The following is a 27,667-nucleotide window of genomic DNA, read 5'->3' as shown; positions in this document are numbered from 1 at the left end:
TGTTCTCCCCGTGTCCGCGTGGGTTTCCTCCGGGTGCTCCGGTTTCCCCCACAGTCCAAAGACATGCAGGTTAGGTTAACTGGTGACTCTAAATTGACCGTAGGTGTGAATGTGAGTGTGAATGGTTGTCTGTGTCTATGTGTCAGCCCTGTGATGACCTGGCGACTTGTCCAGGGTGTACCCCGCCTTTCGCCCGTAGTCAGCTGGGATAGGCTCCAGCTTGCCTGCGACCCTGTAGAAGGATAAAGCGGCTAGAGATAATGAGATGAGATGAGATAAGCAAAATTATCTGCCAACAGAACAAGAAAATTTGACTTGGCAAGATTTTTAAAAACAAGTAAATATATCTAGCTTTAGAAACCCCACAGATGTCTTAAAACTAGTGTATTTATACTAAAAACAAGTAAAGTTGTACTACTCATTTTAACATGCTAGATACTTTGTCCCCCAACCAACAGTTTGACTATTTCATCTGGGCGTATTGGTGTGCTCTGTTTAAGTAAGTGTTTATACCAACTGAGACCGCCAAATAAATCAAAATCAAAACAACAAACCAATCCATTTTGTAGCCTATTTTTGTTGCCAGATTGACAATACAATTATTCATTTCATTTAGTTATCTGTTTTGTGTTAAGAGATTAAAAGAAAGGATAAAATGCTTGAAATAAGAAATTCTGACTTTGACAAACTTGTCATGGTTAATATAACACCGATGAAATTATGGTAATTCTCATTTTAAGACAGAACTTACTCATAACCAGTAATAAAATCTCAGTAACAAGTTATAATACCTTATTAAGGTAATTGAGGGAAAAAAATGCTTAAAGTAAGTGAAATACTCTTACACACAACCTGCCTGGAAAGGAGAATTATCCTGGCAGACAAATAACAAGCATATTTTGTCTTGATTTAAGATATTTAATCTTGGTTAGATTTTACTTTTTGCAGTGTTGACTATATTTTCTATTCATTTTACAACTTCATCTCATCATCTCTAGCCGCTTTATCCTGTCCTACAGGGTCGCAGGCAAGCTGGGGCCTATCCCAGCTGACTACGGGCGAAAGGCGGGGTATACCCTGGACAAGTCGCCAGGTCATCACAGGGCTGACACATAGACACAGACAACCATTCACACTCACATTCACACCTACGGTCAATTTAGAGTCACCAGTTAACCTAACCTGCATGTCTTTGGACTGTGGGGGAAACCGGAGCACCCGGAGGAAACCCACGCGGACACGGGGAGAACATGCAAACTCCGCACAGAAAGGCCCTCGCCGGCCACGGGGCTCGAACCCGGACCTTCTTGCTGTGAGGCAACAGTGCTAACCACTACACCACCGTGCCGCCCCCATTTTACAACTTATGGTGGTAAATAAAAGTGTGACTTTTCATGGAAAACACAAAATTGTCTGGGTGACCCCAAACTTTTGAACGGTAGTGTAATTTGTGAAAGAAGAGAAAAGAATACAAAATAGATCTTCACTCGTGCTCTCAGATCTTGGACCACACCTCATCTATCTGTCTATCTGTTATTCACCACCCACATGGTTATTATTGCATGACTTTATATTTCTTCTCATGTCCGTTCCTTCATTCTTGTATCATTAGATCACTCATTCCTGATATCACCTACATTTACAGGACTCATTTTAGACAGTTATAATTTTATATACAGTATATAAAATAAGTCCACCAAGGCTGAATGAAAGCTCCAGGAGTCACCGAGTTCTTCTCAGCAGAGGGGCTTCAACATGTTCTTGGCTTGTCATGTGCAGCTGTCAAGATTCAGAAGAAGTGTGTACAAAGGGCACAGCAGGACCGGCTGCAGTTCAGCACACAGCCGCCAGGGGGCGCCGGAGAGAACACACCGAGAAATAAAGTGCTATAAAAGCCTCAGTGTTTTAGCTCAGTGAACTTCTTTTATTTCTAAAGTGTAAAATGATGTTTTATCAGCAGGCATCTTTCAAAACATACATATTTATTGTAGATACATTGGATTAGTGTGAAAAATGTTTTGATTGCATGAGGACAGGGAGCATGCTCTGTCAATTTACTAAGTTTGTGAAGTGTTGCCACTGATGTGTGTGTGTGTTATTGACAGGACTGGAACTGAACATGATCCCAACACCTGCATCTAACACTGGGCTTAACACCAGAATCCAAAAAGGCTGATATTGCATATTTATTTTTATAATAATAATAATAATGGGCGGCGCGGTGGTGTAGTGGTTAGCACTGTTGCCTCACAGCAAGAAGGTCCGGGTTCGAGCCCCGTGGCCGGCGAGGGCCTTTCTGTGCGGAGTTTGCATGTTCTCCCCGTGTCCACGTGGGTTTCCTCCGGGTGCTCCGGTTTCCCCCACAGTCCAAAGACATGCAGGTTAGGTTAACTGGTGACTCTAAATTGACCGTAGGTGTGAATGTGAATGGTTGTCTGTGTCTATGTGTCAGCCCTGTGATGACCTGGCGACTTGTCCAGGGTGTACCCCGCCTTTCGCCCGTAGTCAGCTGGGATAGGCTCCAGCTTGCCTGCGTCCCTGTAGAACAGGATAAAGCGGCTAGAGATAATGAGATGAGATTATTGTTTCTTCTACTACAAATTATATGATTATTGCTGTAATAATAGATATAATTATTACATATGAATAATTCAGACATTACACTGAAGAATATGGCCATGTGAATAACTTGAAGCTATTTTTTTTCTCTCTTTACTTTTAAAGCTCAAATTAGGATAGGTTTTTATTTTTTTTAAATTTTTTATAATTACATATTTACATATTCAGATTTCCTTATTTTCTTCACATAATTTGGTATTTCTATATAGTTTTATTGTGTGTGTGTGTGTATATATATATCTCTCCAGCCAAACTTGAGATTATTATTTCTGTTGTTAGTACTACAAACTTTATTATTATTGTTGCTGCTGTTGTTTCTTCTACTGCAAACTATATTATTATTATTATTATTATATATGAATAATTCAGACATTTACATTTGATTTTTAAAAATTTTTTATATTTACATATTCAGATTTCCTTTTTATTTTCTTAACACAATTTGGTATTTCTATCTAGTTTTATTATGTGTATGTTATATATATATCCAGCCAAGGCCTTTCTGTGTGGAGTTTGCATGTTCTCCCCGTGTCTGCGTGGGTTTCCTTCGGGTGCTCCGGTTTCCCCCACAGTCCAAAGACATGCAGGTTAGGTTAACTGGTGACTCTAAATTGACCGTAGGTGTGAATGTGAGTGTGAATGGTTGTCTGTGTCTATGTGTCAGCCCTGTGATGACCTGGCGACTTGTCCAGGGTGTACCCCGCCTTTCGCCCGTAGTCAGCTGGGATAGGCTCCAGCTTGCCTGCGACCCTGTAGAACAGGATAAAGCGGCTAGAGATAATGAGATGAGATGAGACATTTGATTTTTAAATTTTTTTATATTTATATATTCAGATTTCCTTTTAATTTTCTTCACACAATTTGGTATTTCTATCTAGTTTTATTGTGTGTGTGTGTGTGTGTGTGTGTGTGTGTATATGCAGCCAAATTTGAGATTATTATTGCTGTTGCTGTTAGCACTACTACATACTTTATGATGATGATGATGAAGAGCCTGTGCAGTGTTTGGAGTCCAGTAACCCTGGCCAGACCAATCCGGACCGGCCCTGTGCGTCGGAGCGCTCGTGCGTTACATCACGCGCTCTGATTGGCTGAGGCAGCGCGACTCGGTTGGTTCGGGGCCTCTGATTGGCTGATGGAGCCGGTTTCAGTACATAAACACACCTTCTTCCACAGAGGAACAGCACTGAGCTCCCGGCGCCTTTTAACAGGTCAGTGCTGCACACACACACACTCTCTCTCTCTCTCTCTCTCTCTCTCTCTCTCTCTCTCTCTTTAGCTCTAGCGCGGCTGCGGGATGAGGTCAGTGATGTGCGGTATATTGTACAGGTTTATACTGATCTGTTTGGAGACATGCAGCACGCGCACCGGGAACTTCTTGCAACGTGTCCAGACCGCGCGCGCACAGTAACGTGGACGTGTCTGGTGTGTTGATATTGTCAGTTACTCTAGGTTATGGGATTCATGCATCAGGCATGAGAGAGCTCAGAGTGATAAATCTGAAATAATACTCTTGTCTTGAATTTTAATCTACAACCCCGATTCCAAAAAACCTGGGACAAAGTACAAATTGTAAATAAAAACGGAATGCAATGATGTGGAAGTTTCAAAATTCCATATTTTATTCAGAATAGAACATAGATGACATATCAAATGTTTAAACTGAGCAAATGTATCATTTAAAGAGAAAAATTAGGTGATTTTAAATTTCATGACAACAACACATCTCAAAAAAGTTGGGACAAGGCCATGTTTACCACTGTGAGACATCCCCTTTTCTCTTTACAACAGTCTGTAAACGTCTGGGGACTGAGGAGACAAGTTGCTCAAGTTTAGGGATAGGAATGTTAACCCATTCTTGTCTAATGTAGGATTCTAGTTGCTCAACTGTCTTAGGTCTTTTTTGTCGTATCTTCCGTTTTATGATGCGCCAAATGTTTTCTATGGGTGAAAGATCTGGACTGCAGGCTGGCCAGTTCAGTACCCGGACCCTTCTTCTACGCAGCCATGATGCTGTAATTGATGCAGTATGTGGTTTGGCATTGTCATGTTGGAAAATGCAAGGTCTTCCCTGAAAGAGACGTCGTCTGGATGGGAGCATATGTTGCTCTAGAACCTGGATATACCTTTCAGCATTGATGGTGTCTTTCCAGATGTGTAAGCTGCCCATGCCACATGCACTAATGCAACCCCATACCATCAGAGATGCAGGCTTCTGAACTGAGCACTGATAACAACTCGGGTCGTCCTTCTCCTCTTTAGTCCGAATGACACGGCGTCCCTGATTTCTATAAAGAACTTCAAATTTTGATTCGTCTGACCACAGAACAGTTTTCCACTTTGCCACAGTCCATTTTAAATGAGCCTTGGCCTAGAGAAGACGTCTGCGCTTCTGGATCGTGTTTAGATACGGCTTCTTCTTTGAACTATAGAGTTTTAGCTGGCAATGGTAAATGGCACGGTGAATTGTGTTCACAGATAATGTTCTCTGGAAATATTCCTGAGCCCATTTTGTGATTTCCAATACAGAAGCATGCCTGTATGTGATGCAGTGCCGTCTAAGGGCCCGAAGATCACAGGCGCCCAGTATGGTTTTCCGGCCTTGACCCTTACGCACAGAGACTCTTCCAGATTCTCTGAATCTTTTGATGATATTATGCACTGTAGATGATGATATCTTCAAACTCTTTGCAATTTTACACTGTCGAACTCCTTTCTGATATTGCTCCACTATTTGTCGGTGCAGAATTAGGGGGATTGGTGATCCTCTTCCCATCTTTACTTCTGAGAGCCGCTGCCACTCCAAGATGCTCTTTTTATACCCAGTCATGTTAATGACCTATTGCCAATTGACCTAATGAGTTGCAATTTGGTCCTCCAGCTGTTCCTTTTTTGTTCCTTTAACTTTTCCAGCCTCTTATTGCCCCTGTCCCAACTTTTTTGAGATGTGTTGCTGTCATGAAATTTCAAATGAGCCAATATTTGGCATGAAATTTCAAAATGTCTCACTTTCGACATTTGATATGTTGCCTATGTTCTATTGTGAATACAATATCAGTTTTTGAAATTTGTAAATTATTGCATTCTGTTTTTATTTACAATTTATATTTTGTCCCAACTTTTTTGGAGTCGGTGTTGTAATAACAATGAAAGGGAAGTCTTAAATCAGATTTTTAGCTGAAAAAATCTCATGCCTGAATATTGTATACATACAGAGACCCACAGGAAATAACACAAGTGATGCTTTAGAAGAATGTTTATCATTTCTTAAAATAGTCACAGTGAATGAAAGTATTATTGGATTGCCTCAAATGTGTTTTCCTTCTGTAAGCGCATGTAAAAATACACAGAACTATCATCTCATCTCATTATCTCTAGCCGCTTTATCCTGTTCTACAGGGTCGCAGGCAAGCTGGAGCCTATCCCAGCTGACCACGGGCGAAAGGCGGGGTACACCCTGGACAAGTCGCCAGGTCATCACAGGGCTGACACATAGACACAGACAACCATTCACACCTACGGTCAATTTAGAGTCACCAGTTAACCTAACCTGCATGTCTTTGGACTGCAGGGGAAACCGGAGCACCCGGAGGAAACCCACGCGGACATGGGGAGAACATGCAAACTCCACACAGAAAGGCCCTCGCCGGCCATGGGGCTCGAACCCGGACCTTCTTGCTGTGAGGTGACAGCACGAACCACTACACCACCGTGCCGCCCGCAGAACGCAGTATACTAGAAAAAGGACTCAACTACGCTGTCACACCGAGTAATATACCTCACGATGAATTAATTCTGGCAACTGAATTAGCATGTGAAAAAATACAGGATCAGGGACAAAAAGCAGCATTAGGAAATGCAATAGCTGGCATATTGAAAATGGCCAAACCACCACCCAGCAACATCACCAAACAGGAAGCCAAAGCCATGAGAACATTAGCAAAAAATAAAGACATCACAATCCTCCCAGCAGACAAAGGCAGAACAACAGTTATCATGGACACTGATGAATATGAACAAAAGATGCTGGAATTACTCAGTGACAACGCCTATGAGAAATTAAGAAAAGACCCAACCAAAGACAAGAAAAAGAAACTCAAAGCACTACTCAAACCGCTACTCAATGAAAAATAAAATAGATAAACAGGCATACAATCACCTAGTACCCACAGCCAACGTCATCCCCAGGATTTACGGCACACCAAAATACACAAACCAGGAACACCATTACGCCCTATAGTGGATAGCATTGGCTCAGTGAAAGCACTCGCTGAAATAATCAAACCATTACTAGGACTCACAGACCAACACTGCAAAAACTCAAAACAACTGGCAGAAGAACTAAACAACATCAAAATGCAGCAAGACGAAGTTTTCATATCACATGACGTCATATCTCTTTTCACCAGAACATCCACGGAAGCCACCATACAAATAGTACAAGACAGATTAAAAACAGACAGGACGCTCAGGAAACGCACAGACCTCACAGTACAAGACATCACTTAACTCCTTCAATTCATCGCCACATCCACATACTTTCAGTTTAGGAATATAATATACAGACAGAAGGAAGGGTTTGCCATGGGAGACCCACTATCAGCCATCATGTGCGGTTTTTTCATGGAAGACCTGGAGCAGAAAGCACTCACTACAATACCGGCAGAATACAGACCAACACTCTGGAAACGTTACGTGGATGATATACTGGAAAAAGTGAAGACGGGATACACTCAACAAGTCGCCGACCATCTCAACACCATAGACAATACTGGCAACATAAAATTCACACATGAAGAGGAAACGGAGCAGTCAGTAGCATTTTTGGACCTAAAAATACAACACACAGAGAATGGGGACATCAAAATAAAAGTACACAGAAAACCCACACACGCCGACCAATATTTAATCTGGACTTCCGAACACCCCATAATGCACAAATTATCAGTAGTCAGAACATTACATGAACGCGCAACAATAATCACAGATCCACAGGACAAAGAACAGGAGGAACAACACGCACTGAAGGCATGTCAATATCCACAATGGGCAATATCCAAAGGGGCAGAACAGGTCAAGAACAACAAAACACAGAAGAAAGAGAAAAAACAAAGCAACAAACAAGAACACAGGGGAGTAGTAACATTGCCATACATCAGAGGAATAACAGAACGCATCCAAAGAGTAATGAGGAAACACAACATCAACACACCTGTCAAACCACACACAACACTCCGTCAGATCCTGGTTCATCCCAAAGACAGAATACATCCGGAAAACAAATGTAACACCATATATGAGATTCCATGCCAATCATGCAATAAAACCTACATCGGGGAGACAGGGAGGAGCTTCACCACAAGGAAAAATGAACATAAGAAAGAGTGCGAAAAGGAGACAGCTATAAGACAAACCCGAACAATAAAAGAAAAGGCACAACAGGAAAATTACAAGTCAGCCATAACAGACCACTGCAAAAGAGAAAATCATATTATGGACTGGGGGAATGCCAGAGTCATCCGCACAGAAGATAACAAACATCAGCGCTGGATCAGGGAGGCCATGGAGATCCGAAAGCGAAGCCTGAGGACCATCAACCGGGATGAGGGAGCATACATGCTCTCCCACACCTGGAGTGCCATCTTGCAGGGGACGAACGGACAGCAGAAGACGCGACCGACCTGTCAAACCAGACAGGAAGGTCACGCCTTCGGAAACATCAGCTGATAAGATGCGTCACCAATAACATCCGGTGACACTCTGAGGAAGACGACAGTTACGTACGTCGAAACATGTCAGGTAAACAAACCTAAAACTAGATGTCTGATAAAAAAGAAAAAAACTAACCACACTAGAAATCCTATCAAAATCCTATCGGAATGCATCAAAGGAATTTGCTCATTTGCAAACTTTGAAAGTTTTCAAACAAAATTTTAAAATGGCACTATAAATACTACCATACTATCAAAATATACTCCACAAAGAAATTCACTCGAATGCAAAATTTTAGTACTACCAAAATACACTCACTAGTAATCTTTCACTTAACCTCAAAACTCTATCAAAATCAATCACTTTCCAGATAATTCACTTGTAAACTTTCACTTAAAACTTTCAAACACAAATTCAAAATCGCACTAAGACACCACGACACTATTCAAATACGCTCATCAAACAAATTCTCTGCATGCAAAATTTCACTAAACACTTTAGAAGTTGTACAGTTTGTTTCTGAAATGCTATGGAAGACTAGTTTAATTTCACACTCAAATATCCATTATATTCTGATTTAAGGTATCTTTACCTTAAAATGTGTAACTGGCTGGTCGAACATTTGCTTATACATGGAAATTCATTCTCCCATGCAACCTGGTATTTGCATTCATATTTTTGCCGTTTGGTATTGGGTTCAGTGGCCATGATGAGTGACTGCTTGTAAAAAATGTCGGACAGCCTGGGTGAATCATACATTACGGAAGTGACTGTCATTATGGTCGTTGATTTTTAACCCATCAGTTGACGTCAGCAGCGTTTCTCATACGATTCTGATTGGACATAATCGAGAGTATTTTTAACTTGGCGGTAGGGATTTCCCCAAACCGGCAGATTATCCAGTTTTTAATAAAGACTATCGGGAGACGGAGGCTAAAATCGGGAGCCTCCTGCCGAAATTGGGAGGGTTGGCAAGTAAGCTTCAGCGTCCTGAGCTGCAATAACTCAGTAGGTTGATGGGAGTTTGGGTTATTAGAGTCCTGAGCTGCAGTAACTCAGCAGGTTGATGGGGTTTGGGTTATTAGAGTCCTGAGCTGCAGTAACTCAGCGGGTTGATGGGGTTTGGGTTATTAGAGTCCTGAGCTGCAGTAACTCAGCGGGTTGATGGGGTTTGGGTTATTAGAGTCCTGAGCTGCAGTAACTCAGCGGGTTGATGGGGTTTGGGTTATTAGAGTCCTGAGCCTGCAGTAACTCAGCGGGTTGATGGGGTTTGGGTTATTAGAGTCCTGAGCCGCAGTAACTCAGTGGGTTGATGGGGTTTGGGTTATTAGAATCCTGAGCCGCAGTAACTCAGCGGGTTGATGGGGTTTGGGTTATTAGAGTCCTGAGCCTGCAGTAACTCAGCGGGTTGATGGGGTTTGGGTTATTAGAGTCCTGAGCCGCAGTAACTCAGCGAGTTGATGGGGTTTGGGTTATTAGAGTCCTGAGCCACAGTAACTCAGCGGGTTGATGGGGTTTGGGTTATTAGAGTCCTGAGCCTGGAGTAACTCAGCGGGTTGATGGGGTTTGGGTTATTAGAGTCCTGAGCCTGCAGTAACTCAGCGGGTTGATGGGGGTTTGGGTTATTAGAGTCCTGAGCCTGCAGTAACTCAGCGGGTTGATGGGGTTTGGGTTATTAGAGTCCTGAGCTGCAGTAACTCAGCGAGTTGATGGGGTTTGGGTTATTAGAGTCCTGAGCCGCAGTAACTCAGCGGGTTGATGGGGTTTGGGTTATTAGCGTCCTCAGCTACAGTAACTCAGCGGGTTGATGGGGTTTGGGTGATTAGAGTCCTGAGCCTGCAGTAACTCAGCGGGTTGATGGGCAGGGCTCAAAATTAACTTTTTTTCTTTGTGTCCCCCAGTGGTCCCGAATTCTGTGTTGTATTGTCCTGAATGGAAGCAATAGTGTCCCCATTTTTTTCCTCTCTGAAATAACCAGTGGTTAATATTATCATATGAAGTTACTATTATATTTGTAACTATGCGATTTTGAACCCTTTATATCATTTTTACAATAAGTTACAAGACACAAGCGACACATGTCCTATACATCATCTACTTCAAAATTACAGTTATTGCATTTTCAGTTTATTAAACTTTGGCGATCTCACTGTATGAATAGATACCCGTTTATTTAAAGGGGCCAACTAGCTCATTCAGAAAATGTTTCAACTCCCTACATCTGCAGTATACTTTAGTTGAAAATAAGACCCCTTTTATGTTCATTTCATCTACTTATACCTTGAATATCTGTTGGCACTTATAAGGCCAACTTATAATTTTCACCATTACCGTTATCCATAGCCCTGTGATGACCTGACAACTTGTCCAGGGTGTACTCCGCCTTTCGCCCGTAGTCAGCTGGGATAGGCTCCAGCTTGCCTGCGACCCTGTAGAACAGGATAAAGTGGCTAGAGATAATGAGATGAGATGAGACCGTTATCCATTTTTATGAACTTTCCGTTATCCATTACCATTATCCATTTTTATGAACTTTCCATTACCCATTTTTATGAACTTTCCTTTATCCATTTTATGAACTTTCGGTGCCGAAACATGGGTGCAAATGTTAGCAACATCAACATAGTGCCAGGTCTGAGCCTAGTTGTGCTGCTGACTGACTAAACTTTCTGAACTAGAAAGACACCAAGAAAACTCACTTATTCTGTTGAACGGTATCTTCCGTCAATATCATCCACATCATTCCTGTTGTATTTTATAACGTGTCTAACAGTGTTCATTAAGTTCATTCAGTTGCTAGCGTTGCCTGCAGACCAGGCGATGACACTTTGGTTCCTGAAGGTCCCGGAGACGTTATGTCTGGGCTTTCAGTTTCTTCCCCGCGGTCGGTCCGCTTCAACCACTTAAGCATTTTTGTTCTGGCAAGAGTCGGCGCAGCGTGTGCGGTAGCAATTCCATTCCAAGTCCATATAATGCGGACACCGGCCAAAGATTCTAGAACAGAATGCGCTGCTCTGTAGCCTACGGATGCAGGTGCATCGAAAGTGTAGCTACGATGTATTTTTCACTGTTAACGTTTTAAAATTAAAATTGACAAATTAGGTGAATGTCTATGTATGTGTTACGGCTTTGTAAATAATATTAATGTAGAACTTTTTTCTAGATCTATTTTTTTCCATTGTCCCGGGATTGTCCCAGATATGATAATTTTGTGTCCCGATGACATTTTTTATGGTCCCCGGGACGTCGGGACACCGTTAGTTTCGAGCGCTGTTGATGGGGTTTGGGTTATTAGAGTCCTGAGCCGCAGTAACTCAGCGGGTTGATGGGGTTTGGGTTATTAGAGTCCTGAGCCTGCAGTAACTCAGCGGGTTGATGGGGTTTGGGTTATTAGAGTCCTGAGCCTGCAGTAACTCAGTGGGTTGATGGGGTTTGGGTTATTAGAGTCCTGAGGCTGCAGTAACTCAGCGGGTTGATGGGGTTTGGGTTATTAGAGTCCTGAGCCGCAGTAACTCAGCGGGTTGATGGGATTTGGGTTATTAGAGTCCTCAGCCGCAGTAACTCAGCGGGTTGATGGGGTTTGGGTTATTAGAGTCCTGAGCCTGCAGTAACTCAGCGGGTTGATGGGGTTTGGGTTATTAGAGTCCTGAGCCTGCAGTAACTCAGTGGGTTGATGGGGTTTGGGTTATTAGAGTCCTGAGCCTGCAGTAACTCAGCGGGTTGATGGGGTTTGGGTTATTAGAGTCCTGAGCCTGCAGTAACTCAGCGGGTTGATGGGGTTTGGGTTATGAGAATCCTGAGCTGCAGTAACTCAGCGGGTTGATGGGGTTTGGGTTATTAGAGTCCTGAGCCGCAGTAACTCAACGGGTTGATGGGATTTGGGTTATTAGAGTCCTGAGCCGCAGTAACTCAGCGGGTCGATGGGGTTTGGGTTATTAGAGTCCTGAGCCGCAGTAACTCAGCGGGTCGATGGGGTTTGGGTTATTAGAGTCCTGAGCCGCAGTAACTCAGCGGGTTGATGGGGTTTGGGTTATTAGAGTCCTCAGCTGCAGTAACTCAGCGGGTCGATGGGGGTTTGGGTTATTAGAGTCCTGAGCTGCAGTAACTCAGCGGGTTGATGGGGTTTAGGTTATTAGAGTCCTGAGCCTGCAGTACCTCAGCGGGTTGATGGGGTTTGGGTTATTAGAGTCCTGAGCTGCAGTAACTCAGCGGGTTGATGGGGTTTGGGTTGAGTCCTGATCCGCAGTAACTCAGCGGGTTGATGGGGTTTGGGTTATTAGAGTCCTGAGCCGCAGTAACTCAGCGGGTTGATGGGGTTTGGGTTGAGTCCTGATCCGCAGTAACTCAGTGGGTCGATGGAGTTTGGGTTATTAGAGTCCTGAGCCGCAGTAACTCAGCGGGTTGATGGGGTTTGGGTTGAGTCCTGATCCGCAGTAACTCAGTGGGTCGATGGAGTTTGGGTTATTAGAGTCCTCAGCTGCAGTAACTCAGCGGGTTGATGGGGTTTGGGTTATTAGAGTCCTCAGCCGCAGTAACTCAGCGGGTTGATGGGGTTTGGGTTATTAGAGTCCTGAGCCGCAGTAACTCAGCGGGTTGATGGGGTTTGGGTTATTAGAGTCCTGAGCCGCAGTAACTCAGCGGGTTGATGGGGTTTGGGTTATTAGAGTCCTGAGCCGCAGTAACTCAGCGGGTTGATGGGGTTTGGGTTATTAGAGTCCTGAGCCTGCAGTAACTCAGCGGGTTGATGGGGTTTGGGTTATTAGAGTCCTGAGCCGCAGTAACTCAGCAGGTTGATGGGGTTTGGGTTATTAGAGTCCTCAGCTGCAGTAACTCAGCGGGTTGATGGGGTTTGGGTTATTAGAGTCCTCAGCTGCAGTAACTCAGCGGGTTGATGGGGTTTGGGTTATTAGAGTCCTCAGCTGCAGTAACTCAGCGGGTTGATGGGGTTTGGGTTATTAGAGTCCTGAGCCGCAGTAACTCAGCGGGTTGATGGGGTTTGGGTTATTAGAGTCCTGAGCCGCAGTAACTCAGCGGGTTGATGGGGTTTGGGTTATTAGAGTCCTGAGCCGCAGTAACTCAGCGGGTTGATGGGGTTTGGGTTATTAGAGTCCTGAGCCTGCAGTAACTCAGCGGGTTGATGGGGTTTGGGTTATTAGAGTCCTGAGCCGCAGTAACTCAGCAGGTTGATGGGGTTTGGGTTATTAGAGTCCTCAGCTGCAGTAACTCAGCGGGTTGATGGGGTTTGGGTTATTAGAGTCCTGAGGCTGCAGTAACTCAGCGGGTTGATGGGGTTTGGGTTATTAGAGTCCTGAGGCTGCAGTAACTCAGCGGGTTGATGGGGTTTGGGTTATTAAAGTCCTGAGGCTGCAGAAACTCAGCAGGTTGATGGGGTTTGGGTTATTAGAGTCCTGAGGCTGCAGTAACTCAGCGGGTTGATGGGGTTTGGGTTATTAGAGTCCTGAGGCTGCAGTAACTCAGCAGGTTGATGGGGTTTGGGTTATTAGAGTCCTGAGCCGCAGTAACTCAGCAGGTTGATGGGGTTTGGGTTATTAGAGTCCTCAGCTGCAGTAACTCAGCGGGTTGATGGGGTTTGGGTTATTAGAGTCCTGAGGCTGCAGTAACTCAGCAGGTTGATGGGGTTTGGGTTATTAGAGTCCTGAGGCTGCAGTAACTCAGCGGGTTGATGGGGTTTGGGTTATTAGAGTCCTGAGGCTGCAGAAACTCAGCAGGTTGATGGGGTTTGGGTTATTAGAGTCCTGAGGCTGCAGTAACTCAGCGGGTTGATGGGGTTTGGGTTATTAGAGTCCTGAGGCTGCAGTAACTCAGCAGGTTGATGGGGTTTGGGTTATTAGAGTCCTGAGCCGCAGTAACTCAGCAGGTTGATGGGGTTTGGGTTATTAGAGTCCTCAGCTGCAGTAACTCAGCGGGTTGATGGGGGTTTGGGTTATTAGAGTCCTGAGCTGCAGTAACTCAGCGGGTTGATGGGGTTTGGGTTATTAGAGTCCTGAGCCTGCAGTAACTCAGCGGGTTGATGGGGTTTGGGTTATTAGAGTCCTGAGCTGCAGTAACTCAGCGGGTTGATGGGGTTTGGGTTATTAGAGTCTTGAGCCGCAGTAACTCAGCGGGTTGATGGGGTTTGGGTTATTAGAGTCCTGAGCTGCAGTATCTCAGCGGGTTGATGGGGGTTGGGTTATTAGAATCCTGAGCCTGCAGTAACTCAGCGGGTTGATGGGGTTTGGGTTATTAGAGTCCTGAGGCTGCAGTAACTCAGCGGGTTGATGGGGTTTGGGTTATTAGAATCCTGAGCCGCAGTAACTCAGCGGGTTGATGGGGTTTGGGTTATTAGAGTCCTGAGCTGCAGTAACTCAGCGGGTTGATGGGGTTTGGGTTATTAGAATCCTGAGCCGCAGTAACTCAGCGGGTTGATGGGGTTTGGGTTATTAGAGTCCTGAGCCGCAGTAACTCAGCGGGTTGATGGGGTTTGGGTTGAGTCCTGATCCGCAGTAACTCAGCGGGTTGATGGGGTTTGGGTTATTAGAGTCCTGAGCTGCAGTAACTCAGCGGGTTGATGGGGTTTGGGTTATTAGAGTCCTGAGCTGCAGTAACTCAGCGGGTTGATGGGGTTTGGGTTATTAGAGTCCTGAGCCGCAGTAACTCAGCGGGTTGATGGGGTTTGGATTATTAGAGTCCTGAGCCGCAGTATCTCAGCGGGTTGATGGGGTTTGGGTTATTAGAGTCCTGAGGCTGCAGTAACTCAGTGGGTCGATGGGGTTTGGGTTATTAGAGTCCTGAGCCGCACTTACTCAGCGGGTCGATGGAGTTTGGGTTATTAGAGTCCTCAGCTGCAGTAACTCAGCGGGTTGATGGGGTTTGGGTTATTAGAGTCCTGAGCCGCAGTAACTCAGCGGGTTGATGGGGTTTGGATTATTAGAGTCCTGAGCCGCAGTATCTCAGTGGGTTGATGGGGTTTGGGTTATTAGAGTCCTGAGGCTGCAGTAACTCAGCGGGTTGATGGGGTTTGGGTTATTAGAGTCCTGATCCGCAGTAATTCAGCGGGTCGATGGAGTTTGGGTTATTAGAGTCCTCAGCTGCAGTAACTCAGCGGGTTGATGGGGTTTGGGTTATTAGAGTCCTCAGCTGCAGTAACTCAGCGGGTTGATGGGGGTTTGGGTTATTAGAGTCCTGAGCTGCAGTAACTCATCGGGTTGATGGGGTTTGGGCTATTAGAGTCCTGAGCTGCAGTAACCCAGCGGGTTGATGGGGTTTGGGTTATTAGAGTCCTGAGCTGCAGTATCTCAGCGGGTTGATGGGGTTTGGGTTATTAGAGTCCTGAGCCTGCAGTAACTCAGCGGGTCGATGGGGTTTGGGTTATTAGAGTCCTCAGCTGCAGTAACTCAGCGGGTCGATGGGGTTTGGGTTATTAGAGTCCTGATCCGCAGTAACTCAGCGGGTCGATGGGGTTTGGGTTATTAGAGTCCTGAGCCTGCAGTAACTCAGCGGGTTGATGGGGTTTGGGTTATTAGAGTCCTGAGCCTGCAGTAACTCAGCAGGTTGATGGGGTTTGGGTTATTAGAGTCCTGAACCGCAGTAACTCAGCGGGTTGATGGGGTTTGGGTTATTAGAGTCCTGAGCCGCAGTAACTCAGCGGGTTGATGGGGGTTTGGGTAATTAGAGTCCTGAGCCGCAGTAACTCAGCGGGTTGATGGGGTTTGGGTTATTAGAGTCCTCACCTGCAGTATCTCAGCGGGTTGATGGGGTTTGGGTTATTAGAGTCCTGAGGCTGCAGTAACTCAGCGGGTTGATGGGGTTTGGGTTATTACAATCCTGAGCCGCAGTAACTCAGTGGGTTGATGGGGTTTGGGTTATTAGAGTCCTCAGCTGCAGTAACTCAGCGGGTTGATGGGGTTTGGGTTATTAGAGTCCTGAGCCGCAGTAACTCAGCGGGTTGGTGGGGTTTGGGTTATTAGAGTCCTCAGCTGCAGTAACTCAGCGGGTTGATGGGGTTTGGGTTATTAGAGTCCTGAGCCTGCAGTAACTCAGCGGGTTGGTGGGGTTTGGGTTATTAGAGTCCTGAGCCTGCAGTAACTCAGCGGGTTGATGGGGTTTGGGTTATTAGAGTCCTGAGCTGCAGTAACTCAGCGGGTTGATGGGGTTTGGGTTGAGTCCTGATCCGCAGTAACTCAGCGGGTTGATGGGGTTTGGGTTATTAGAGTCCTGAGCCGCAGTGACTCAGCGGGTTGATGGGGTTTGGGTTGAGTCCTGATCCGTAGTAACTCAGTGGGTCGATGGAGTTTGGGTTATTAGAGTCCTCAGCTGCAGTAACTCAGCGGGTTGATGGGGTTTGGGTTATTAGAGTCCTGAGCTGCAGTAACTCAGCGGGTTGATGGGGTTTGGGTTATTAGAGTCCTGAGCCTGCAGTAACTCAGCGGGTTGATGGGGTTTGGGTTATTAGAGTCCTGAGCTGCAGTAACTCAGCGGGTTGATGGGGTTTGGGTTATTAGAGTCCTGAGCCGCAGTAACTCAGCGGGTTGATGGGGTTTGGGTTATTAGAGTCCTGAGCCTGCAGTAACTCAGCGGGTTGATGGGGTTTGGGTTATTAGAGTCCTGAGCCGCAGTAACTCAGCAGGTTGATGGGGTTTGGGTTATTAGAGTCCTCAGCTGCAGTAACTCAGCGGGTTGATGGGGTTTGGGTTATTAGAGTCCTGAGGCTGCAGTAACTCAGCAGGTTGATGGGGTTTGGGTTATTAGAGTCCTGAGGCTGCAGTAACTCAGCGGGTTGATGGGGTTTGGATTATTAGAGTCCTGAGGCTGCAGTAACTCAGCAGGTTGATGGGGTTTGGGTTATTAGAGTCCTGAGCCGCAGTAACTCAGCGGGTTGATGGGGTTTGGGTTATTAGAGTCCTCACCTGCAGTATCTCAGCGGGTTGATGGGGTTTGGGTTATTAGAGTCCTGAGGCTGCAGTAACTCAGCGGGTTGATGGGGTTTGGGTTATTACAATCCTGAGCCGCAGTAACTCAGCGGGTTGATGGGGTTTGGGTTATTAGAGTCCTGAGCTGCAGTAACTCAGCGGGTTGATGGGGTTTGGGTTATTAGAGTCCTGAGCCTGCAGTAACTCAGCGGGTTGATGGGGTTTGGGTTATTAGAGTCCTGAGCCTGCAGTAACTCAGCGGGTTGATGGGGTTTGGGTTATTAGAGTCCTGAGCCGCAGGAACTCAGCGGGTTGATGGGGTTTGGGTTATTAGAGTCCTGAGCCGCAGTAACTCAGTGGGTTGATGGGGGTTTGGGTTATTAGAGTCCTGAGCCTGCAGTAACTCAGCGGGTTGATGGGGTTTGGGTTATTAGAGTCCTGAGCCGCAGTAACTCAGCGGGTTGATGGGGTTTGGGTTATTAGAATCCTGAGCCGCAGTAACTCAGCGGGTTGATGGGGTTTGGGTTATTAGAGTCCTGAGCCGCAGTAACTCAGCGGGTTGATGGGATGTGGGTTATTAGAGTCCTCAGCCGCAGTAACTCAGCGGGTTGATGGGGTTTGGGTTATTAGAGTCCTCAGCCGCAGTAACTCAGCGGGTTGATGGGATTTGGGTTATTAGAGTCCTCAGCTGCAGTAACTCAGCGGGTTGATGGGGTTTGGGTTATTAGAGTCCTGAGCCGCAGTAACTCAGCGGGTTGGTGGGGTTTGGGTTATTAGAGTCCTCAGCTGCAGTAACTCAGCGGGTTGATGGGGTTTGGGTTATTAGAGTCCTGAGCCTGCAGTAACTCAGCGGGTTGGTGGGGTTTGGGTTATTAGAGTCCTGAGCCTGCAGTAACTCAGCGGGTTGATGGGGTTTGGGTTATTAGAGTCCTGAGCTGCAGTAACTCAGCGGGTTGATGGGGTTTGGGTTGAGTCCTGATCCGCAGTAACTCAGCGGGTTGATGGGGTTTGGGTTATTAGAGTCCTGAGCCGCAGTGACTCAGCGGGTTGATGGGGTTTGGGTTGAGTCCTGATCCGTAGTAACTCAGTGGGTCGATGGAGTTTGGGCTATTAGAGTCCTCAGCTGCAGTAACTCAGCGGGTTGATGGGGTTTGGGTTATTAGAGTCCTCAGCTGCAGTAACTCAGCGGGTTGATGGGGTTTGGGTTATTAGAGTCCTGAGCCTGCAGTAACTCAGCGGGTTGATGGGGTTTGGGTTATTAGAGTCCTGAGCTGCAGTAACTCAGCGGGTTGATGGGGTTTGGGTTATTAGAGTCCTGAGCCGCAGTAACTCAGCGGGTTGATGGGGTTTGGGTTATTAGAGTCCTGAGCCTGCAGTAACTCAGCGGGTTGATGGGGTTTGGGTTATTAGAGTCCTGAGCCGCAGTAACTCAGCAGGTTGATGGGGTTTGGGTTATTAGAGTCCTCAGCTGCAGTAACTCAGCGGGTTGATGGGGTTTGGGTTATTAGAGTCCTGAGGCTGCAGTAACTCAGCAGGTTGATGGGGTTTGGGTTATTAGAGTCCTGAGGCTGCAGTAACTCAGCGGGTTGATGGGGTTTGGGTTATTAGAGTCCTGAGGCTGCAGTAACTCAGCAGGTTGATGGGGTTTGGGTTATTAGAGTCCTGAGCCGCAGTAACTCAGCGGGTTGATGGGGTTTGGGTTATTAGAGTCCTGAGCTGCAGTCACTCAGCGGGTTGATGGGGTTTGGGTTATTAGAGTCCTGAGGCTGCAGTAACTCAGCGGGTTGATGGATTTTGGGTTCTTAGAGTCCTGAGGCTGCAGTAACTCAGCAGGTTGATGGGGTTTGGGTTATTAGAGTCCTCAGCTGCAGTAACTCAGCGGGTTGATGGGGGTTTGGGTTATTAGAGTCCTGAGCTGCAGTCACTCAGCGGGTTGATGGGGTTTGGGTTATTAGAGTCCTGAGCCTGCAGTAACTCAGCGGGTTGATGGGGTTTGGGTTATTAGAGTCCTGAGCTGCAGTAACTCAGCGGGTTGATGGGGTTTGGGTTATTAGAGTCTTGAGCCGCAGTAACTCAGCGGGTTGATGGGGTTTGGGTTATTAGAGTCCTGAGCTGCAGTATCTCAGCGGGTTGATGGGGTTTGGGTTATTAGAATCCTGAGCCACAGTAACTCAGCGGGTTGATGGGGTTTGGGTTATTAGAGTCCTGAGCCTGCAGTAACTCAGCGGGTTGGTGGGGTTTGGGTTATTAGAGTCCTGAGCCGCAGTAACTCAGCAGGTTGATGGGGTTTGGGTTATTAGAGTCCTGAGCTGCAGTAATTCAGCGGGTTGATGGGGTTTGGGTTATTAGAGTCCTGAGCCGCAGTAACTCAGCAGGTTGATGGGGTTTGGGTTATTAGAGTCCTGAGGCTGCAGTAACTCAGCAGGTTGATGGGGTTTGGGTTATTAGAGTCCTGAGCCGCAGTAACTCAGCGGGTTGATGGGGTTTGGGTTATTAGAGTCCTCAGCTGCAGTAACTCAGCGGGTTGATGGGGTTTGGGTTATTAGAGTCCTGAGCCGCAGTAACTCAGCGGGTTGATGGGGTTTGGGTTATTAGAATCCTGAGTCGCAGTAACTCAGCGGGTTGATGGGGTTTGGGTTATTAGAGTCCTGAGCCGCAGTAACTCAGCGGGTTGATGGGATTTGGGTTATTAGAGTCCTCAGCCGCAGTAACTCAGCAGGTTGATGGGGTTTGGGTTATTAGAGTCCTCAGCCGCAGTAACTCAGCGGGTTGATGGGATTTGGGTTATTAGAGTCCTCAGCCGCAGTAACTCAGCGGGTTGATGGGGTTTGGGTTATTAGAGTCCTGAGCCGCAGTAACTCAGCGGGTTGGTGGGGTTTGGGTTATTAGAGTCCTGAGCTGCAGTATCTCAGCGGGTTGATGGGGTTTGGGTTATTAGAGTCCTGATCCTGCAGTAACTCAGCGGGTTGATGGGGTTTGGGTTATTAAAGTCCTGAGCCTGCAGTAACTCAGCGGGTTGATGGGATTTGGGTTATTAGAGTCCTGAGCCTGCAGTAACTCAGCGGGTTGATGGGGTTTGGGTTGTTAGAGTCCTGAGCCTGCAGTTACTCAGCGGGTTGATGGGGTTTGGGTTATTAGAGTCCTGAGCCGCAGTAACTCAGCGGGTTGATGGGGTTTGGGTTATTAGATTCCTGAGCCGCAGTAACTCAGCGGGTCGATGGGGTTTGGGTTATTAGAGTCCTGAGCTGCAGTATCTCAGCGGGTTGATGGGGGTTTGGGTTATTAGAGTCCTGAGCCGTAGTAACTCGGCGGGTTGATGGGGTTTGGGTTATTAGAGTCCTGAATACGGTCTGTGCTCGGGTGCAGTTTCAGGATTTTGGGGAAGTAGCAGCAGTCTCTTCCACATCTGTGTCAGTGAAATTTACAATCTGTCTCATCATTTGTCATCCTTTAATACACATGTTACACTTGGATATTATTTACCTGTTGGACCTTTAAAAAGATTTAAGGCACATGAGATTAAAGGTAAAGAGACACAGTTTACCTTCCAGTGAAGGATATTTCTGACAGTGTGGATATGAAACCAGAGGGCGCGCGTGTGTGTGTGTGTGTGTGTGTGTGTGTGTGTGTGTGTGTGTGTGTGTGTGTGAGAGTAAATGTGAGTGCGTGAGAGAGCATGTGTGTGTGAGTGAGAGAGCATACGTGTGTGTGTGTGTGTGTGTGTGTGTGTGTGTGTGTGAGAGAGAGAGAGTAAATGTGAGTGAGTGAGAGAGCATCTGTGAGTGAGTGAGTGAGAGAGCATCTGTTTGTGAGTGAGAGAGCATACGTGTGTGTGAGAGAGAGTAAAAGAGCGCATGTGTGAATGAGAGAGCGTGTGTGAGAGAGAGTAAATGAGCGTGTGTGTGAATGAGAGCATGTGTGAGTGAGTGAGAGAGCATGTGAGAGTGTGTGTGAGTGAATGTGTGAGGACTACTCAAGCGAGTAGGACGCTTTTTGCTTTGCTCCTGCTTGAACTTCTCTTTTCTGCTTTTTTCACTATTTCTCTATTTTTTCTTATTTACTTTCTTTTTACTTCCATTCAACAAGATAACCTAGAAGTTAGACAAAGAAACTGACACAGAAGACTGGATTATAGCAAAATGGGGAAACCAAGGAACTCTAGTAACAAATGGACTGAGCTTGAAAAAAGAATTTCTAGCCTGGAATCTATGATTGATGCCCGTCTATTAAGGATTGAAGGGAGTCCGGCAGCCGATACCGCTAAAGGGAATGCGGGGAATGTTCAGCATCTGAATGATGGGAACTTGGATGAATCGGTTGACTTCACAAAGCAAAATGTGAGTACTGATTGCTGGAAAAGACAAGGTGCTATACCCAAAAACAAAAGGGCATTAACTTCAACTCCATTGCGGTCTGATGCCGTCAAACCTACAGTCTATGAATACCACCGGGCTGAAAACTACAGATATACACAGCCCATTACACTCCAGAACAGATTTCAGTGCCTTACAGACATGGAACCAGTAGTTCCTAGAAAGTGGCAGAATTTGAATAACAAAAATAAAGCTCGCAGTAGAGGTAGAAAGCAGCCGCCAACACTTGTTAATCCTACAACCCTTGTTGTGGGTGATTTCACTGTGGAAAATATTGGAGGAGAGTCCATGGTTGTGTGCTGTTTTCCTTACGCTTCCATCTCAGAGACTACAGACAACATTTCAAAAATGCTGTCAAACTACAAATCAATTAAACGCATTATTGTGCATGTTGGAGCAAATGATGTTTTCAGGGAACAGCTCACTGTGAGGAAATCTTTCAAAGACCTTTTTTCTGCCCTAAACGGACTTGGAATGCCTTTTTTTTTTATCAGTGGTCCATTACCAGGATCTGTGATCGGCAATTACAGGTTTTCCCGACTGCTCAGTCTCAACACCTGGCTTGCAAAGATATGTTTTTCCTCTGGCATTAATTTTATTGACAACTTTAACCTTTTCTGGAAACGCAAAGCCTTTTTCAGCCCAAATAGCACAGAACTCAGCTGGACTGGTGCCAAAGTCTTGGCAGACCATTTTCAACACTCTGTCCACCATTCCATGCCGACCTTGGGTACACTCTCTGATAAGCGCTCTGTAGCTGCACTGAAAGGAGCTAACAACACTGATACGAACTGTGTTTGGGTACTAACTGAACCTCCCAGGGACATCAACAAAGGCTCAAAAACAGTACGGAAACACACTGTTGAGGTTCAAACTCAAGCAGTGAATCTGCAGGCAGAAAGAAGCGGGACTAACGCTCATTCTGATGGATTCAAGTAAAACTCCTTGTCACCAACGAAGGCAACTAAGCCCCCAGCAACTACAGAGGATCATGCTGACTCATCTGCCCCCAGTACAGTTCAGGAAAATGATCAGAGAGTGGATCTATCACCACACACATCCCCGTCACTTTCCAAGGCTAGCAACATGATATCTGAGCTAACGGGTAAGCTGGCAGAACTATCAGAAAGACAGTCAGATAAACAAGCATCACCACAACCTCCTGAGACTGGCAATAGGCAATCACCAACAACAGCAGTGGATGTAACCCCAAGCCCCTCTGTATCTCCTTCACCCCCCAGACTGCGTTTTCCTGAGAAAATGGAGAGACTATTGTCTTTAAGCCGAGTGTCTTTGGCAAGCCCAAGAGGACACTCAAATCAAGTACCGTACACAGAGCTGTCTCATGGTCAGGCCTTGTGTACCCCAAAATCTCTAATGATATATCCAACTGCCACAGCACCCAAGAAACAGAGGGCACCACCTCCCCCTGTGATTACAGATAAGACTCAAGGACCATGTGCACAGCTACAGTTCACCAGCAGCAGTGAAGACCTTCATGTTGGAACGAACTGATATAATCTGGGTCCAGATGGTAGTTTTGAAAATAAGCTGGGACCCACGATGTACTTTTCTATTCCTGTGCTAACAAGAAGGAGAGGTGTTCTTATTCATCCTATCAGTGGGGTAAACTCGTCAAATCTCCTTCCAGTTCCAAAACAACCACAGAATGTTTCTGTGGAAATTATCCCCACATTCACTGTAAAACTAGCTCTTCAGAATGTAAGATCACTTAATAAGCCTTTTTTAATTAATGACTTCATCGGTACACACAAACTGGATTTTATGCTTCTTACTGAAACTTGGCTTGAACAATCAAGTAGCTCTATTACTCTTATTGAAGCAACTCCCCCACTCTTTGATTTCATGAGTGTTGGAAGAGCCAATAAACGGGGAGGAGGAATAGCAAATATATACAAGGCATGTTTTCAGTACAAACAGACAACTCTTGGTGATTTTACATCTTTTGAATACCTAAGTGCAATCCTAAAATGTTCTTCTAACATATTAGTGTTGACTATTTACAGACCACCAAGACTTTCTGCACCACTGTTCCTAGAGGAGTTTGGGGAACTGTTGTCAAATATTTGTTTAGAGTTTGACAATCTTATTATTTCTGGGGATTTTAATTTCCATGTTGATAATCCAGATAACACATGCAAATGAATTTCTTACACTGATTGATGCCTTCAACCTAACACAATATGTACAAGGGCCAACACACTCCCATGGCCACACCCTCGACCTTGTCATCACTAAGGGTCTTAATGTATCTACTAGTGTCATGGACCTGGGTATATCTGATCATTTCTGTGTTTTCTTTGATGTTTCCATTTCCCCTCACTTTCAAAACAACTCTGTGACTGTAAAAAAGAGGGTAATTACCAATGGCACAGCAGCTCTTTTTGAGCAGGCACTCTCAGAACTCCCATGTCAATCTTCAGATTGTGCAGATGATCTAATGGAAATTTTTAATTCAAGAATGAATCATATTATGGATGCTATTGCTCCTTTTAAAACCAAAAGAGTCATAGACAAAGGAAAAGCACCCTGGAAACTAAATCCAGCAGTTAAAATGTTAAAGAGGGAATATAGAAAGTCTGAAAGAAAATGGCGTAAATCTAAACTCCAGATTCATTATCAACTCTACAAAGGGATGTTATGTAAATACAACTTAGAAATTTCTAAAGCAAGACAGTCTTTTTTTGCTGACATTATTAATAGGAATATCAACAATGCCCGTGTGCTATTTTCTACAGTTGAAAAGCTAACAAACCCATCAAAACAAATGCCTTCTGAATTTCTCTCAGTTAATACATGCAACGACTTTGCATCTTTTTTCAAAGGAAAGATTGATAAAATACTAGGGCTGTAACGATACACCCAACTCACGATTCGATTCGTATCGCGATTTTTGACCCACGATTCGATACGCCCACGATTTTTTTTAAAATGTTTTTTTAAAGTAGTAAATTTGACTTATTAACATTTACTTACTTACATTAACTATTTAATAACAAATAATTCAGACCACTGCAGAGAATGAGTAATATGTATGCAAAAATGAACAAATGTATATCCAAAGATTGTTTTATTTCTCAAAATAATACTGTTGAGCCGGAAGCTCTGTTTTTTTCGGTTCTGAAAAAGTCATTTTTCCAAATCGTGTAAATCCGTTAAGATTTTTTTTTGGGGGGGTGGCTCTCTCACTCTCATAGGGCCAATGATTTTCTGTGATCGCGGAAAACAGATGGAAATTACGGAATTTTTATGGTGAAACATTGCTCGCGTGTCAAAATGTAACTGCCGCAGAAGGCTTCCGCCCAAGCAGACATGCCTTCAGTGTTGCCAGATATTGCTAACGTTTTCCACCCCAAAATATGTTCAAAACCAGCCAAAAAGCACCTAAACCTGCCCAATCTGGCAACACTGCATGCCTTTCCGGTCAAGTGATTGTGATTGGCTTGTGGCACACCTAGCCAGCCAATGAGCTGCTTGTTTACAGATTCGCTCCCCGCATCGCAACCAGAATGGCAACCGCTTAAAAGAAATGAATGCTCTGCCAGTGGCGAGTGTGGACGTTGCGTGACTCGCAGAAGATTGTCGCAGGTCGGCGAAAAAACGACTTACTAATAGATATAAAAAAATAAAAGTAATTTAAGTAAGTTTAAAATGTAATTTAAATAAAAAGTAAAGTATTCATAAATTGAAGTTTGGAAGCGCCTCTGTTTTTGGGCTGAGGAGAAGTTTGAAAGGGTGTACCGCGATTCTGCCTTCTTGTATCGCGATACGGATCGTGGCTCTGCGTATTTCGATTTCGATACGCATATCGTTACAGCCCTATAAAATACGTATGAATATAGCCACACAGGTGCAAACACTTCAAAATCTGGAACCATTGGATAACAAGAGAGGGGGTCGTAATACAATGTCAACATTTAGTTTAATTGATGTTGAGACTCTGAGAAAAACAGTACAAAGTCTCAGCTCCTCCACATCTGAACTGGACATTTTACCTACAGTCTTTTTCAAATCTGTTCTTCACCTAATATCAGACGAGGTACTTCAGATTATCAACACCTCCTTATGAACTGGCATGTTTCCTTCATCTCTGAAAAAAGCGGTTGTAAAACCCCTACTGAAAAAGAATAACCTGGATGTCTCAGTACTCAACAACTGCAGACCCATATCCAATTTGCCATTCGTTGGTAAAATAATTGAAAAAATTGTTTTTAATCAATTAACTGCCTTCCTGACATTAAACGGATGTTTTGATAAGTTTCAGTCAGGTTTTCGTGCCAATCATAGCACTGAAACAGCTCTTACTAAAGTCATGAATGACCTACGTTTTAATTCTGATGCTGGTAAAACATCAGTCTTGGTGCTTTTAGACTTGAGTGCTGCATTTGACATGGTAGATCATTCCATACTGTTACATCGACTGGAGCATTGGGTTGGATTTACTGGTATAGTAATCAACTGGTTAAAATCTTACCTACAACAAAGATTTTTTTATGTGGCCATTGGAGGCCACAGTTCATCACCCGTGTCCTTGAACTGTGGGGTTCCCCAGGGCTCAATCCTGGGACCATTACTATTCAACCTTTATATGCTCCCACTTGGACAAATTATTAAGAATAACTCAATAAACTTCCATAGCTATGCAGATGACACTCAGCTTTACTTAGCTATGTCACCTAATGACTATGCCCCTCTTGAGTCTCTTCATAGATGCATTGACCAAATTAACAAATGGATGTCTCACAATTTTCTTCAGCTGAACGCAGATAAAACTGAAGCAATTATATTTGGCAAAAAGGAGGAAAGGCTTAGGATTGCCACTGTTCTTGAAACTAAGGGGCTTAAAGCAAAGGATACTGTCAAAAACCTTGGTGTCCTTATTGACAGCGAACTTAACTTCAACAGTCATATGAAAGTGGTAAAAAAGTCTGCATTCTATCACCTAAAAAACATTTCTAAACTCAGGGGTCTCATGTCAAAACATGATCTAGAAAAACTTATTCATGCTTTCATCTACAGTAGGGCTGATTACTGCAGTAGCCTTTTCACAGGTCTTCCAAAAAAGACCATCAAAGAGCTTCAACTAATCCAAAATGCAGCAGCAAGGGTTCTTACAAGAACAAAAAGGGTAGTCCATATCACTCCAATCCTAAGGTCTCTGCACTGGCTCCCAGTGAGCTATAGAATTGACTTTAAAGCACTACTTCTTCTATTTAAAACATTAAATGGGATGGGACCCAGCTACCTACTGGATATGTTTCAATTATATGCACCAACTAGGTCTCTAAGGTCACAGGAGAAAAACTTGCTAGTAATACCAGCTGTCAAAACGAAGTGTGGTGAAGCAGCCTTTAGTTGCTATGCTGCTAAGCTTTGGAACCAACTTCCAGATGAGATCAAAAATGCTCCCACTGTTGTTAGTTTTAAATCCAGGCTCAAGACAAAGCTGTTTTCAGATGCTTTCACTTCATTAATTTTTACCTAAGTAATTAATTTCCTTTAACATAATTTCTTTTAATTTTGATTTTAATGATTTTACTTTTACTTTAATTCTTTGTTACTGTGATCCTCGTAGATTTTGTCTGCGGGATGATTTTTGGTGATCCTCGTAGATTTTGTCTGCAGGATGATTTTATTTGGTGATCCTCGTAGATTGTGTCTGCGGGACGATTTTTGGTGATCCTCGTGGAAGAGCCACGGGAAGAGCGCGCTTTATGTGATATTTGTGATCCTCGTAGATTTTCTCTGTGGGATGATTTTTGGTGATCCTCGTGGAAGAGCCACGGGAAGAGCGCGCTTTATGAGTTAAACCCATAATAATAATTAATCTTGAGGCTGATTAACTTTATTTCATTTTATTATTTTATTTCTACTATTGTTTAATTCTTATTATTTTTCTTCCCCAATTATTTTATGTAATTTTATTTTCTATTGTTTACTGTTCTGCTTTTACTTCTGTAAAGCACATTGAACTGCCACTGTGTATGAAATGTGCTATATAAATAAACTTGCCTTGCCTTGAATGAGTGTGCG

The 27,667-nt window shown here is 44.7% G+C and overlaps 1 protein-coding gene across 1 annotated transcript in view; it reads left to right on the top strand.

The window, feature by feature from the left end:
* The first annotated feature begins 6,813 nt into the window (after positions 1 to 6,813).
* The window catches only part of acsl1b (acyl-CoA synthetase long chain family member 1b), a 126,355-nt gene continuing 105,501 nt past the window's right edge, over positions 6,814 to 27,667 (top strand). Inside the window, exon 1 of the mRNA XM_060915244.1 lies at positions 6,814 to 8,418. The gene's annotated coding sequence lies outside the window, so the exon portion shown is untranslated. The remainder of the gene's footprint in view (positions 8,419 to 27,667) is intronic.

This window comes from Neoarius graeffei, chromosome 2, assembly GCF_027579695.1.
Source record: "Neoarius graeffei isolate fNeoGra1 chromosome 2, fNeoGra1.pri, whole genome shotgun sequence".
NCBI lineage: Eukaryota > Metazoa > Chordata > Actinopteri > Siluriformes > Ariidae > Neoarius > Neoarius graeffei.
This window is presented reverse-complemented; position numbering and strand designations above follow the sequence as displayed.